This window comes from Fragaria vesca, linkage group LG3 (assembly GCF_000184155.1).
Source record: "Fragaria vesca subsp. vesca linkage group LG3, FraVesHawaii_1.0, whole genome shotgun sequence".
NCBI lineage: Eukaryota > Viridiplantae > Streptophyta > Magnoliopsida > Rosales > Rosaceae > Fragaria > Fragaria vesca.
The window spans coordinates 3339191-3351201 of record NC_020493.1 but is presented as its reverse complement, the minus strand read 5'-3'; the positions used below and the strand labels follow the sequence as shown (position 1 = coordinate 3351201).

General features: G+C 36.2%; 1 protein-coding gene, 1 non-coding gene and 1 pseudogene across 3 annotated transcripts in view; all 3 read right to left on the bottom strand.

Moving 5' to 3' along the window:
• Window positions 1–12011, bottom strand: part of LOC101310880 — a 1534871-nt gene that overhangs the window by 396638 nt on the left and 1126222 nt on the right. The gene's annotated exons all lie outside the window — the stretch shown is intronic.
• The window catches only part of LOC101308938, a 21524-nt pseudogene that overhangs the window by 8652 nt on the left and 861 nt on the right, over window positions 1–12011 (bottom strand). The gene's annotated exons all lie outside the window — the stretch shown is intronic.
• Window positions 9046–11592, bottom strand: LOC101298292. Its single transcript, XR_184191.1, has 3 exons — window positions 10402–11592; window positions 10210–10245; window positions 9046–9286 (listed from the first exon to the last, which is right to left on the bottom strand). It is a non-coding gene; the product is annotated as an uncharacterized LOC101298292 (transcript).

Sequence of the window (12011 nt, the reverse complement as noted above, 5' to 3'; positions counted from 1 at the left end):
GGATTTCATTGATGGTTTACCTGCTTCAAATGGTTAAGACTGTGATTTGGGTTGTAGTTGATAGACTGCAAAGGTTGCTCATTTTATACCTATGTCACACCTTATACAGCAGCATTCTGTTGCTCAATTGTTTGTGCAAGAGATTTTCAAATTGCATGGAATGCCAGAGTCTATAATTTCTGACAGGGACCCCATTTTTCTTAGTTTGTTTTGGGAGAAATTCTTTGAGTTACAGGGAACTAAGCTGACAAAGTCATCTGCCTATCATCCTCAAACAGATGATCAAACAGAGAACTTGAATAGGACCTTGGAGCAATATCTTAGGTGCACTATTGGAGAACATCCAGGCAGTTGGGCTAAGTATTTACCTTGGGCAGAATTTTGGTATAACTCAGCCTTTCACTCAGCTATACAGATGAGTCCTTTTCAGGCCTTGTATGGATATCAACCACCAGCTATCAATCCTTATTTGCCAGGCTCAACTGTTGTAGCAAATGTTGATCAAGAATTGCAGGATAAAGATGCTTTGCTGGTGACTCTCAAAAGGAACTTGAATCTAGCTCAATCAAGGATGAAGAATTTTTATGATAAGAAGCATGTTGAAAGGGAATTCAGTGTGGATGATTGGGTATACCTGAAATTGCAGCATTACAAGCAGCAGTCAGTGAACAAAAAAGGATGGCATAAGCTCTCACCTAAGTATTTTGGTCCTTTTCAAGTAACTGAGCGAATAGGTAAGGTTGCTTATAAGCTCAAGTTACCAAGCACAGCAAAAATTCACAATGTGTTTCATGTGTCTTTGCTTAAAAAGCAGCTGGGATCTGATGTGCGTGCTTCTCCTCAACTTCCTCCAATAGTGGATCCACAGAATCCATCTTGGGAGCCTTCGGTGGTTTTGGCAAGGAGAATTTACAAAAAGAAAGATGCAACTGGAACTCAGTGGTTGGTACAGTGGAAAAATTCTTCACCAAAGGATGCAACTTGGGAAGATTCTGAGATGATGCAGCAGCGCTTTCCAGGTTTTAATCAGTCTGATGATTGATTCTAGAGAAAAACTTGAGGTCAAGTTTTAATTTAAGGGGGGTGGTTTGTTAGGGAACTAAGTGTAGTTCTCTGATGGTTATTAGGAGAGTAATTATCTTTAAACGCAACGTTTTGGTTTGTTTATGAACAGCTGCTATAAGCTGTCAAAAACCAGTGTCGTGTGGACACGTGGTAGCCATGTGCGCATGTCTCGTCCTTATATGGACGCTGCTTCTGTGTAATCGGGGAGGAAAATTAATACAGCTTTATCTTTTCCCTGCATTTCCTTTTATTCTTCAGTTTTTTCCTTCTCAAATCCAGAAAGTTAGGGGTGAAACCTTAATACATATATGCATATTGGAGCAGTCCAAGTATGAATAATAAAACTCTTAGCCAGAGATGGTATTGACTGTTCTATTCTATGTGTCTTACAAGATGATAGAATAACAGATTTCAAGAAAAGTTTGTTAGGAACAGTAGAAGCTTCCTTGTGCAACCAAGTTGCATATTTTAATGTCTTTCCAAACTTCACAACACATCTCAGAGATGATGCTCACTGTCTAAGATTGAGAATCAAGACATATGAGATTTCTATGAAAAAGGGATCGAATGATGGAACTTGCGATAGATTGTTGAATATATTATAAGTTGATGAGATCAAATGTAACTCCTAATACCAGATTTCTAAATAGCTTTGGGATTACTACATCTGTGCTCACCAACCCAAAAATTAATGCTCAACAAAAACATGTTACCAAATGGCATGAAGTAACATTCCTAAGAGAATGGAATTTGACCCCTCCTGTCAGACAGCTTGAAAGCTCTCATGCTTCAATTTATGAAGACATGGGAGGAAAGATAAGCTTACAGTTTCATAGGCATTCATTTGCTAATTATGAAGAAGCTAGTTCTTCTGGAACTAAATCTATCTTTCATGAAGAATCCTTTGAAGAAGAAGATACCAAAAGACCTATGAAAATGTTTATAGCAGGAGAATTAAAAGGATTATATGCACAAGCTGAGACTTGTGAATCCATAGAATAATTAGAAAAAATCATGAATGAAATTTCTCAAATTCAACTTAGAAAGAATAAGAGAAAGATTCTTCCTTATTAAGCAGTAAAAGATGAGCCTCCAAGTTCATTCTCTATGGATACAGGAGATGGGGAAAGACAAGTCCCTCCAGATGGTGGTCATACCATAATACAGAACATTACAAACAATTCGACCAAGATCATTCGGGAAAAGAATATCAAGCTCCCAAAAGGGCAGGCTCCTACAAGAATGAGTGGAGAACGAAGTTCTTAGAAATATATCCCTACAGAACCCAAATGGGGACAATCAGTGTCCGAAAGAGGGGTTTATCTGGATTTAGACTAGGTAGGAGATAAAAGAAAGACAATAGATAACTGGGTAGCTAATTTAAAGCTAACTCAAGCTCTAGTGTTATCAAAATTTGCCTACAAGGATGCTCATGCATATTATGAGTCAACCTTAACTGGAATAGTCCATAAGTGGTATCAATATTTCAAGAGAAGTTCTCAATGGACTGATTGGGTAAGCAAGTTAGCTCAGACTAATAATCCTTTAGATTTTGCAGTGCCTATCTATGCACAATTTTGTGGAGATATCACTGGGCATAGTGAGCAATCTAAAGAAAGAGCGAAGACAAATATTCATAAATTGAGTATTTGTAATATGAGATATTTTGAGGAATACACCAATGAGTTTTTAAATTACTTCTGCACTATTGGAGATATTGAGAATGATGATCTCATCAGAACATATTATAGAAAGTTGCCAGAACCCTGGAACAATGCAGTAGCACAATCGTTAGAAGAAAACCCCCTTCAGTATTTTACTGTAGGGGGAATAGCAGAAAGAGTTAGAGATCTCCCAAGAAAGCAATGCATAGAGAACAGAAAATTCAAAACAGCCAAGAAGCAACTAAGAGGAGTTGAGAATATGTGTCCAAAGATATTGGATACCCCAACACAATGGGGATATCATATTCCTACGGAAAGAAAGCACCGAAGGAAGTTCTCTGGCACCAAACATGATAAAAAATTTGCTTCAAAAAAGAAATATAAGTTCAGGAAAAGGCCTGAATATAAGAAAAAACAATCTTCTCAAACTTCTCTTAGAAAGAGATTTTTCAAAAGAAAAAAGAAGGCTAATTCTTCTTCGAGAGAAGTAAAGAAATGCAGATGTTGGCTTTGCAAGGCAGAGGGACATTATGCAAATGAGTGTCCTAAAAAGGACAAGAGATCTTTTAAAGCCTTAATTGCTGAATATGATGAAACGATAGAGTATGCTAATCTAAAAGGCTTTGAAGTCGCATATTCTGATGAAGAGAATAAATCAATATATTCTCTTGAGTACCCATCAAATAGTGAGACAGAAAGTGCTTTAGAAAGCCTGAAGAAGATGAAGATATACGATATCGTCTTATATTTTTACTACAGATACAAAATTGGAAGGAAGAAAACACTGATATTATCAGTACATTCCATCCCAATCAGGGAAGATTTAACTGTGACTATTGCAAATGTGATGATAATAATACAGTTCCCATGTACTGTGAAAGTACAGGAGAAACTTACCATCGAGAGTGCTTTATTGCAGAATTCAGAAGGAAAACCAAGGATAATGAAATACATATCCTGGTAGAAGAGGAATATAATATATTCCATAAAAAAGAAAATGAAAAGAACCTTAAAGAGGATATAAAAACGATGAAGTTTGTAACTTCATTAAGTTAGAATAAGGAAATCAAGGAATCTCTTGATTCTCTTAATTCCATAACTACCAATCCCATACTGGGACTAACAAATGAAAATCCTCTTGATTCCATAACTGCAGTAAGAAAAGTCAATCCTTTCACAGAATTACTTAATACTCCAAGAGAGCAAGCGCGAGTAATGCCAGTCCAGACAAACATATATAGTAATTATATTACTATAGGACTGAAGTTTCCCACTTACAAGAAGTATCATCTACATGCATTTGTAGATACTGGTTCAGGGTACAGTCTTGCTAAAATATATGCAATCCCTGAAGAATGTTCGGAAAAATCTTCAAAAACAATTACTGAAGTTGCGATGAAAGAAAATCAAATAGTTATGGATACAATGGCTCGAACTGTAAAGGTTTCCTTAGGAGGAGAAAATTTTACCATCAAGGTCCTCTGGCAATGTGAAGGCCAGACAACTGATTTGTTGATAGGAAATGACTTTCTTCTTCAACAAACAGTAATTCAAACACCAGAAAAGATTGGGTTTGAGAAAAATCGAAAATTCTATTGGGAATCTCGATTAACAGACGCAGTACGTGTAACCCGTAAAGGATTTACCGACTAATATTAGAAGTCGCCAGTGAAGAGTGGTGATTATTATAAGCCAATTTTAAAGCCAGTTTTGTTGCTACAAGAACAGCTTAAAGGGCATAGTGAGATATTGGTAAATGAAGCAACAAGTTCAGAAGACTCTGATTCAGAGGAAAATTCTGAACATCAAATTTCTGACAATGAGTGATGGAGAGAAAGAATACATCAGAGAGCACAACCTAAACGTATATGCTAACAAAGTAGAACAAAAGAAAATACCAACTCTCACAGAAATAGAAAATTTGCTGAAACCAGTTATCAGTGAAGATCCTCAACTGTATTGGGAAAGAGACCCAATATATTGTCGGCTAAAAATGCATGATACAAATACTATTTGCCATGTTAAGGCCATTCCTCATTATAAGGAAGAAGATTGAAAAGAAATGGAGAATCAGATCCAAGAACTTCTAGAAAAAAAGTTAATTAGGTCTTCAAGCAGTCCTCATCATGCCCCCAGCATTCTTGGTAAGAAATCATGCAGAACAATTAAGAGGAAAAGCTAGAATGGTGATTGATTACATGGATGTGAATAAAAAGACCGTTAAAGACGGTTATCAGATAGCTCAGGTGATAGTTCTCATCAATAGGCTTAAAGGAACAAAGATCTTCTCCAAGTTTGATGCAAAATCAGGCTTTTGGCAGGTAAAAATGCATCATGATTCCATAGCTTTAACAACTTTTGAAACTCCTCAAGGGCATTATGAATGGTTAGTTATGACATTCGGTCTTCAGCAAGTCCCGTCTATTTTCCAAAGGAAAATGGATAATATTTTTAAACCATATTCAGATTTCTGCATAGTTTATATAGATGACATTCTTGTCTTCTCTAGAACTATGAATGAACATTAAAGCACCTGAAACATGTGTGTAAACTTATTGTCCAAAAGGGAATCATTGATCCTTGGACAGAAAAAGATTCACCTAATTGATTTCCTTGGCATTCATGTTAAGGATGGAGAGATTCGTCTCCAAGAGCACATAGTCAAGAAAATCAGCCAATTTCCTGATAATATCCCTGATGCAAAATCTTTGCAAAGATTTTTGGGAGTTGTTAATTTTGCGAGAGACTTTATTCCTCAAGTCAGTGGTCTCACTGCACTTCTCTCTCCAAAAACAAGCTCTAAAAAGAAATGGTCTTTCATAGAAGATGTAATATTGTCAGAAAGATTAAAGAATTAACAGAAAACCTCCCTCCTTTACAGTGACCCGAAGAAGGAGATTTGATCATATTGCAAACTGATGAAATGATTATTACTGGGCAGAAGTTGTTTTAGCTGTTGCTCTAGATACAAATCATGAAAAGATTTGTAAATTTCTATCAGGAAAGTTTAACGCAGCAGAGTTAAACTATTCCACTGGAGACAAGGAAGTCTTTGCCTTAATTAAAAGCATTAAGGGTGCTGAGGTATTCTGAGGAAATAGATTTTTGTAGCAAGAACTGATAACAAAAGAATTAAAAATTTTAAAAACTACAAATTAACTGATGTTGCTGATAGGGGAAGAGTTCTGAGATGGCAAATGTTTTTAACTCAATATGAATATGATGTTGAAATGGTTGCAGGTGACAAGAACTATGTATTGCTTAACGCTCTTACAAGAAAAATGGCGATGTTTGAAAGAGAAGGTCGCAATCCAAGAAGCCGGAAACCGGTATCAGAAGATAAGATAAGAAGCTTTGGGAAATATACAAGAGCGGTGATAAAACCGTAGGACCTCTCCATGATGGACCAGGTTATCAATACATTGTTTCTTATGGAGCTGCTGAGTCAAGCCAGCATTCGGAAAGAATTAAGCCTAGACTAGATCAAGAATGGGAGGAGTTTTCAGACCATTCTAAAAAAAATGCTGATCAGTCTATTAATTCTAATGAAGAAAAGCTCGCACATGAGTACTTGCTGCGTCCAAAAGGAACAGCCTCAACTGATCGGTCTAAGGGTAAAAGACCGGCTAGCTCGTCTCAAACGGCAGACGGTAAAGACATATCAAGTCCGTTTATGGCTACTGCTTTGCCAAAAAGCAGAAACGCCCCTTTCAGGGCAAATAAAATACCTTTAGTTACTGGAAAGAAGGTCATTCATGATCAGCCTTTGAAGATCTTTCAAAAACCAGTTTTCAGAACAAAAAGGCTATTGGCCTTTCAGCAGAATATTATTATTGATAATATTCTGTATTCTTTTTATGAAGAGAATGAAGCTCACTTGCTTCAGACGCTTAAAGCTTTAACAGAAAAATTGTATGGCTTCGATACAAAGGACAAAGGTATACAAGCAGAAAATCAAGCAGGAAATTCTAAGGCTGTTTACCTTGAAAATCCTGAAAGTGCTAAAATTCCAATGCTAGCACTAAAAGAATCTGAATGGTATAAGTTTCATAATCTCTTAGGAGAAGGAAAAGATGTTCTTCCAAGAACATTATGAATAGTGCTTGGCCCATATTATGGGAGATACGTGGTTGATGTTCAAGCAGAGCATCCCCAAAAACACAAGTTGTGGCTTGTGGAAAATAGATTTGTTCATAACCTTTGGACAAAAACTAATGAAGATCTGAACGGATTTCCAGATATAATAGCTGAAGCTGTCAAAAACATTAGGCCTGATGGATGTATTTTGAGATTAAAATTTATCTCTACTCCTCTAGAATGGACGGTAGTAGATGGGTAGACAAATTATATCTCTCCTTATCATTTTGTCAGGTTAATTCAAAGTCCTGTTTAGAAACCAGCCGTTGCAGGTGGCAATGGTAGACCAAATCAAAGCATCCCATGGATGAAGGCTATGGGAATAGCTATTATCAAAGATGTTGTCTTAAGAGACTATGATTCAAGTCTTTTGGCAAGTGGAGAAAAAATAATGGTCACTTGTTATAATCACCCTCCACCAGAGAACTGTGACTTTTTCACAGCTCTTATGAGGAAAGAAATTGATTGCACTCTGGCTACCACCACATGGCTATAAAAAGTTGAGAAGAATGGAAAGTATAAGATTTCTTATCCTTTTGATTAAGATCTGGACGAAGGAGGAGATAACACTGCACTTGATTGGGAAAACAGTGGTCCCAACTCTTCAGCAGGATATGAGGAAGATCCAGAGGAATATCACAACATAGTAAACATGTTGGAAAAATGAGCGGTTGCCAACGCATCAAGACAATCAACTTTTCTTTTCAAAAGAAAACTGAGTGGCTGCCGACGCATGAAGAAAAACGACTTTACTTTTCCAAAAGTAAAGTTATCAGAATTAGATTCCTCTGGTCCTCCACTTTGTATAGGTGTGTTTCATTTCTAGTTTGAGGTCCGCTCCTTATATAAGGAGCCTAAGGCGTCTTTGAGAAGGCATCGATCAGAAACTTGAGATAGAAGTTTGAAATTCTCTCAACCTTTCTCAAGAAGTAAGATAGCCAGAAAACAGTCTTTTTAGTATAGTGTGAAAAATAGAGTGATTGTTGTGTGGTGTGGAGTGCTTATTTACAAGTAAGTATTTAATTTGTAATTGCAAGTATGAGTAGCTAAACAACATTTAACTGTTTACCTGAGAGCGAGGCTCTGGGTTTTGTATTTGTATTTATGTCTGAATAAATAAATTCTATCTTGTGCCCCATAATCCGTCTTAAAAATATTTATTTTCATTACATTTTTATTCCAATTTTACTTTTGTTTATTTTTGTAACTTTAAGAAATTAGGTTTTTCCACCCTAAGACAGTAGTGATTCCGCCATAATTAGTAACCATTAGACAGGAGATCGTTATGTGAAATGTTGGCATGTTGAAGGCTAGTGCTTAAGAAAGGTTAAGTCTAATTACTTAAAAGTAAGGATATATATAATAAAAAAATATAAAATAAAAAAAAACCTTTTTGTAACAGAAAAACAGTGTTTTAACGGAAGTTTGTAACAAAAGGACATTCTGGAAGAGAAATCAAAACCTTAAGGACTATATAGATGTTTTTAAAACCTTGAGAACTAAATAGATGACTTCCTTAAACCTTAAGGACTAAACAAAGGTTAATTCTATAAAGATTGAAACTTTCCCATAGCTACACATACCTTTTTCCTAACTTTCCAATTTCATGAAAGAAGGCATGTTAAAAACCAGTTCTTGCACACACGCGTGTGAACGGCCGTTGTGACGGCGCCGTCCGTCCTCTGTTTGGTGTTACTGTTTGGCCTAAGCAGAGCAGATGGAGTTGGTCCTTAGGTCCTAAACCCCAAAAACCACACATTTTGTTCATAGTTGTTCTCCATGTAAATTACACACCTTTGGAAATACACAATCTTTCCAAAATTGAGTCAGTTGTGCTCCATAATTCATCAATCAGAATCAGAATGTTTGCCTGATTAATAGCATTCCGTATTACTTTTTTATCTTACATTTTGATGTAGTTTTTATATCTCATGGTTGTATAATCTCTCTTTATGCGCTTCTTCAAAACAAACGGCTTGTAATAACATTGTCGATCACGGAGTATTAATCTATAGTTGAAAAGACAAAAATTCTATACGGATTCTAGTCCGTAAGTCTCTTGATCGCTAGTTAGAAATTGCTTTATGAGCTTAGGGGTTTAGAAAATGATTCAATTTAATTGTCTTTAAATCTGAATTCATAGTTAAAGTTGTGACGAGTGATATGACGAATTCGAGATGTTTTAAAATTTAAGAGAAAGTTTGAACTCGGTTTTATTCACTGACTGGTTATCTCCATTGCAGCCATATGTATAGAGAAACCATATGCATAAGTCACATACATCAAATCATAAATAAGCAAACGTTCTTGTTGCAAATTTCAGAAGCTTTTAATTAGTAATGCAAATGCAAGGTCTAACTTTCGATAGATATGCTAGTTAACCTCACCACTTCTTCTTACCCGCACTTTCACCCTGGGGCCTGCAAAGAAGCAAAAACCTGAGTTAAGGACACCGAATTCACATCAACATAAGAAGAAGGTCATCGATCATCTATTTGCAAATAAACCTCAGAACCTCAAAACTAAAATACCAATGACAGAAAATTTGCTTCTTAGGAATTTGATTAGCTGGTGTAAATTTAAAATATAAAGCCAGGCCCTTCAACGAACCCCCTTTTCATATATCCATCATGCCTATCTGTATATATGTAGCAACCATAAGCACAATATAGTAGCACACTTGCAATAGTGAAAGAGAAATACAATGTAGAATTGTAGATTCAAGAGAAGATGCCAAATGCAAAATAAGACTTGGAGGCAAATGCCCTTGCTGCCTTGTGTGTAATCTAGCTAGTTATCTGACCAAAAATAATAAAAACTCTAGCTAGTGATATCCTGAGACCACCCTAAACTAGCATGGAGCTTCACAATTTGTTAGGAAAAATTCTGCTGCACAAACTTATATTACACAACTAATACTTGAGAATGCGTAGAAACCAGAAGCTACAGATTACTCTAATTTGGGTTTCATACTTGAAGAAGTGAAAGAGATGATGAGAGGACATGCTAATTACATTATCAGCTATGCTCCTAAAGATGCTAATATGGTAGCACATAGAATAGCTAGCAATTCTTTGTGTGTTAGTGATAGCCAAAGATGGTTTGTAATTTATAAGGGATGTCATTCTAAAGGAGTGTACTCATTAAGTTTCAATGGAAGCTTATTTTTCGAAAACAAGGTAAATTATAGTATCAAAATAACAAATATGAATATAGCACAAAGCCATTTGAAGGTTCAAAAGATCTCTCAAATTATGATTGAATGGAATGATTTGATCAATGAATATATATAATTATTTGTCCTACTCTGATTTGGAATCGATTCACAATAGATTATACTTACCCAATGGTGACATGCTTGATAGCTGCAGAAACACAACTGCAAATTAACCAAAAACCACAAAATCAAAGAATCAGAACGACTCATCTATAACAAAAAAAAGTGACAATAAATGAAATTGGGAGAACATTGAAAGATTATAACATCATAGATTTAAAGGAAATCAGGGATCAATTGATGAAGAAAAATTCTTACGCAAGTATGTCACGCTGAATCGAGAGCTGCTCTTTTCTATAAGCCCTTTCGTCCAGACGCTTAGCAGAGAGATGATAGAACAGAAACCCAGCTGACCCAGCTGCCATTACAGCTGCAGTGATGGGCACAATCGATTTGTAGGAGGCACCATCATCACCCATGTTTTCTACTACAAGACTATGAGGTTTAGGGCTGGCTATGATTTTTAGATTTTTTTGGATTTTGGGGCGGGCTAGCCATGTATATATAATATATAGGAATCTACCCAAGATAGCTTTTCCTCGTCACCAAGTTTTATGGTTTTGGTAAGAATACATAGATAACAAGTTAAGAATATAGTATTCTGTACGATCGAGTATGGTGACATATACTTGGTGGTAAGAAGTTTGAAAACACTATATACTTGAGGGTTTAATCTTCTCACAAGATGTTGCCATTGATGATCGCGGTCTCTCACTTTTAGACTGCAGAGGATCATGACAAATTAGCCATGGCTGCAGATGCATTTCTCTCATCAGCCGTCTACAAAGGTATCGCAAGTGACTCAAACCCTATACGAAATGCAGGTTTTCATCATTTGGTTCTAGCACGTGATTTGTTGAACGAAATGCTTTCCACTATTATGGAAAATTGCAGGAAGGAAGAAAAGAATACATAAATGTGGATCGACTCGTTTCGAAGTTCCAGTCTCAGACCTAGGGCCTTAATATCACTTCAGAGGTTAAAGAAGATATATAAAATGATGTCATTCTTCAAATCATTCGTTCTTCTTGTTTACTCTCATCTTTGTTTCAACGTCTCCACTGTAAGGTGCAACATGATATGCATATTGCTGAAGAACAGAGAAGACAACCATCTCAAGACATATCAAAACATTCTGAATAGCTTCGTTAATATGCTCCACATCCAACCAGAAATGATGAGATCGAATGATACCGATAGCAGCTAATATCTTAAGGACCACTCCCTGCAAATTGTTAAACCAAAGTTATCATTTGATAATGTCAACACTCAGTAGGAGATAACTAGTTTTAAAAGAATCTCTAGGCAGTGCGCACTGCGCAGTGTTGCACTTCGAACTAGCTCATCAAGTAACACTCAGCAATATAAGAATCAATGAATGGTGTTCACTAGACCCAGACAATTAAGTCAATATTAACTCTAAAGAATCAGTAAAAACTAAATGGTCTTTAAATTTCCACGCTCAACATGGAATTGCTACCCCAAGTCTAGAATCAGATAATGTCAAACAAAATTAAATTGCAATTCTGCCAAATCAAGAGCGAAGCTCAAAACAAGTAAAACAAGCTTCAACTCCAAAAGACTAAACCAATCACTCAAGTCAATACATAGGGGATTCACATCAACGTATTAGGTGTATGTCCATATAGAATTATCTTATACTAGAACCTTGTCTGCAAGCATATATAAATCAGAAAAAAGCTGAAGAGATTGATAGACTGTACCTGCCAAAAGCAGAAGAAGACGATGCCCTTGATGCACATGAACTTTGCAAGGGGTTTATGTGGTTCTAGTTCCTTTGCAAACACATGGTAAAACACAACCAGAGAGTATAATGCCAATGAAACAGAAACATTAAGAATGATTGT